The following is a 5057-nucleotide window of genomic DNA, read 5'->3' on the forward strand; positions in this document are numbered from 1 at the left end:
AACCAAATTCACATTCTTAAATTAATAAAAACATAAATTAGTTAACAAAAATAATAATAAATCAATAATACAAAAGTAATGAAATGAGACATAGAATTAAGTTAAGGTTTTCACAAATATTATCATGAGCTAGAAATATTTTTGTTCGGTTCGTCATGCTCTCTTTTATTTATAAGATTTTTCCAAATTGATTTGAAGTGGGAAATTCGTGATTATTTAACACCAGGATATTTCCTCGGTTTTTATTTGATTTTTTTGAATAATAGAACAAAAAAGCATAAATGATGAAAAAATAAAAAAGAAATTCGAGAAGGTCTTCAGGATAAAACCCAAATCCATTTGGGCCAAGTCCATTTCTTTTTCTATTTTTCTCACTGTTTTCCTTCTAGGCTAAGCCCAGACTTTCTCCCCTCCTTCCCAGCATACCACTGTCTCCTTCGCTTGGGCCGCAACCCATTCCACCTGGTCACCTGCTCCCTTCTCTCCCTCCCGTTCTAACTATCGTGTGGGGCCACAAATCATCTTCTTCTTCTAGCTCCGCCTGGAGTCCTCTTCCCTCTTCTCCGATGAGGCCGGCCACAACATCCTTCGCTCAAATCCATCTTGGTTATTGTATATTTATTTTGAACGACTATTGGATAAGGCTTTTGTTTGGAGTCCTTTATCGCGATGCTAACAGAGGACTAATGTTGGAAAAAGGAATCGAAGGTATGATACAAACAAAGTAGAGTAAATTATTGAAAATATATGCTACAAACATGTTCCTAGATTCGTCCCCGCTTGGGGGCAATCCCCCTATATGTCCTAGGCTTTGGTAGCCTGCGGCCCCGTGCTCTCACGTGGTGTGCTGAGTACATGAGAGGGTCTGACGGAGCCACTATTCGTGTAGGCCCTCCACTAGGAGCAGTCATCTTGTACTCCTCCTGCGACTATTGCATCGGCAAGGGAGGTGTGACACCTAAATTGGGATATCAAGGTCATGCTAAGGAGTGTGTCTCATGTAGCGCTCGAGTTATGCCATTGCCTCCTCATCCTCGTCGAAATCAGTGAGCTCTGCATATGAATTACGGAGCAAGACATGTTAATACAATAAACAACCGCAAACTTTACAAAAGTACATAATCTATTATTGATGGAATTACCTGTGTTTAGGGAGGGGACTATGACGATGACCCACCAACATCTGTGTAAAATGTCCTGGAGGAACTGGCATGGAATTGTGGAACACACACTAGATGTTGGGTCAGGGGAGGTTGAACCATAAACGTCGAGGAGGGGTGAGGTGGCCAAGCAACGGGCATCACCATTGGGTGAAGCCGTGGTGGAGTAACATCATCAGTGCTAGAACGATAAGCGATCATCTTCAAGATCTTGCTTGCAGTATTGGACATCCTTGAAAACAATGACTGCACCTCATGCAAAGAGAGCTCTATCCCCTGTCTCAGCCGCTGGTAACTTGTAGTGGACTCCAAGTGTATCTGCTTGAGAAGGTTCTTCTATGAACAAACAATACGAAGCTTAACCTAACTACTTTGAAAATTAGTATTAGGGTAGAATAATAGATGTTATGAAAAATATACCACAATGATCGTGCATGGTTTCTATGCACTGGGTACATGTCTTGCACGCTCCGTGTGTGCGTATGCACCTTGGGCAGCATGAACATGACCCGTGTCCGCATTCAAGGCAAGAACCAACCTAGGTTCTTTGCGATGGCCTCGGTAGTGTGTGGCTGGTCCTCCCGAAGGACATCCTCTAGAGCATCTACTCAGAGGCCACTGACAAAGTATGTGCACGACGAGGGCATGGAAGCCTCCCATCAGTTGCTGCGTTTGAAGGACTTGTTTCGGCATCATTGCGCCTATCTCCTGCCTACTTTTGGGGAAGTTTAAAGGACCTATTAATTTACACTTTCTGCACCATTTCACTCAATGACCGGCTTTAAACTCATCCATAACATTTCAATGCATGTAGTCTTGCGACAACCTGACTTCTACTTCATGGTGTTTGGATCTGGGATGTACCTTTTCTCTATTCTAGGGTTTTTTTTGTGAACGTACAAACGATATCAAGACCATATAGCTTATGGTTCTATGTGTTCATGATAGCTTCCTTCATAAAATAACCGAACCTATACATACGAGGTACCAACCGAATCTCAGCACAAGTAATAATCACATGTGACCATGACTTTTGAAGCAACTATGGTTTGTGGCATGTACATATGCAGGCATCATTTCTAAGAATTTCCCCCTTCCGATTGACCTTTGTCCGCACAAAGAGTCCTCTCATGATTGCTCTCCCCCTTCCGGCCGACCTTTGTCCCTACAAAGAATTTCAATTTGATGCTTCGTAGTGCCCATGTGCCTAACCCAGTATTGTGCCTTCTTCATCGTATCAGCCATGTATTGAGTCACCTTGGATCCATATATCAACAAAGCCCCTTAGTGTCATACAACAAAGCACACTTCTCGTTTGGCTCACACTTAACCCACTTGAAGGTCTTAATAGATGACTTAGTCCTCCTCCGCAGGTTTGGATGATCTAGTGGGATCTGACCAAGAGCCACGGGGAGGCCCTCTTCTCCTGTCACCGACCTCTATGCTAGCTATTCAGATTGTTTTTTGGTCGGGTCATCAAGTCTTTGCCACAGAGCATTGAACTTTCATTGCTGATTTTGACTACACAACCTCTTGAAAAGAATCATAAGGTTCTTGTTCTTAAATGTCTGAAAAAGTTTACACCCAAATGCCTCATGCATAACCTATTCTTCATGACCAGCCACATGGCTTCGACTCGACGCTATACTAAACCATGTTGTGTATCAAGGATTGCCTATAGAATCCCTACATGCTGGTCATATATATGACAAAACATTCGGTCGACTCCTCAGAACAAAAAGTTTTAGGCGATATAGGAACCAAGACAAGTTATATGTGTTCTCACTCTCAACAAAGGCGAATGCCACTGGTAATACTTGATTGTTTCCATCTAATCCAATTGCTGTGAGTATTTGACCCTTATACTTCTTGGTAAGGAACGTACTATTGATGCAAAGGATAGGGCAGCAATGTCTAAAAGCTTGAATACAAGTTTTAAAGGCAAACAATGTGCATTGTAGGACAAACATACCATGTTCCTTAACCGAGGGGTAGTGCGCAATGCAATAGTAACTTCAAGAGTTCCTCTGACAAATGGTTGCGAGCAAACATGGGGGATTGCCATACGATGCTTTATACGTCCCAAGTCTCATCTCCACTGTCGTTCAATTTGCCCTCCAAGCCTTTGAATAACCCAATTGTTTAATGATATTTCTCCTTAATTGCCCTAATTATTGATCTGAGCTCATAGTTCAGGTTATCCACAATCTGCATGTATATAACATTAGCAACAAAACTTGATGGCTCGTTTATGTGGTACTTCTCTAGTTCTTCCAATTCACAAATGCGCTTTGTCACTATTGAGAACTCCCAGTAATCAACCCACTTTCCTTTGAAGGCGTGCACCCTCCACGAGCAATCATCCTTCACGCACTTCATATAATAGTCATTTCTGCTACACTTCACAACCCTAAACTGCCTCTGAAGAGATGTCACCTATTGAACCACAACATCCTTAGTAGCCCGGATGTAGGGTACCAAGCCCCTTGGCACAACTCATTCTCACTGTACTCCCATGACACATGGTAACTTTCACTCACAACTAGGTTGCAAAATCATGATTTTTCCACTCCGTGAGGACAAGATCACCATCCTCATCGTCCAACAAAAATTGGCATCATTTGGAGCTTGCTGGTACTCCCGATCCTCCCACTTCATCAGTTTAACTATATCAGGGATGAGTTCCCCCTCATCAGCCATAATCGTTGGTTGCATCAGTGGAGGCGAGGTTTGCTCAACATCTTGTTCTAGCACTGCAGCTGGCACTATTTGATCATCCTCCAACACTGTATTTGGTTCACCTTCATGTTCAACATGCAATTCCCCAACTCCATGCATGTACCTAGCTTAAGCTAGCACACAAGTGGCAACCATTCTCTGTAGTCACTTCTAGGTACCTCCTCCAACTCGAGGTTCCATTTAGCGGGAACAACTTCTAAAAAAACCCCTTCACTTGCATGGCTCACTATAGTGCTAATCATAAGCTCTTGTTGCTCAGGGTCTAGTTTGAAACCCTACATTAACCAAGTGTACAATACCCCAAAAGTCATTTTTGTGAGATCATGTGATGAAAAATTGGTTTGAATAATGAAATTAGCAAAGCAAAGTGATTTAGCATAATGACATTAGGATAATGTTCATAAGTTGCTAAGATGTTGCTTGGATAGCATAGATGGTTTGATGCACTATCAGAAGTTGGGTATGCTTATGTTAGTGTGTTGGTTTTGTTTGGAGTTCACGTGGTGTTGCGTGAACTGATCTTGGGTCAAGTCGGGAAGGACTTGTGCTCGTACTCGTTTGATTCATGTGCAAGTGTTGCTCGAAGGCGAACATGGTCGATGATGGATCGGTGAACTAAGTTCAGAGAAGAACTGAGGTTCAACGACTAGGTTCAGGAGGAATTGATGTCATGGTGATCGAGGATGTCATGCTGGACATTCGAGCTGAGCAAACAGTGTATATGGAGACAAGGTTTCGCGATGGACGCAGGAGACGATCTGATCGTGAGAGGACGTGAAGACTAATTCGTGTTCGAGTCGAAGCAAGCACGAGTCATGTGGTGGCTGGACTTGAGACAAGAGTTATTGTCAAAGACCGACTCTGAGTTGGTTATGTACATGCATGTGTGATGTTGCATGCATGATTACATGAGAGTTGTTAGATAATTATCTTAATTAGCGGAAGTTTTGTCCTTTTGTGATTAGAGGAGGATAGAGATCGGGTTGAATACAATTTGTAGTTGTAGTTTGATTCGGTCATATTTGTGCGTTTGACTATCCAATAAATAGATAGGTCTGTTGTATTGGGTCAACAACGCAGCAGAGAGAAAAATAGAGAAACCCTAGAGAGAGTTGTTTTGGGATTTTTCATGAAAATCCTTGTTGGATGCTTTGGAAA

The sequence above is a fragment of the Phragmites australis genome, chromosome 5 (assembly GCF_958298935.1).
Source record: "Phragmites australis chromosome 5, lpPhrAust1.1, whole genome shotgun sequence".
NCBI classification, from domain to species: domain Eukaryota; kingdom Viridiplantae; phylum Streptophyta; class Magnoliopsida; order Poales; family Poaceae; genus Phragmites; species Phragmites australis.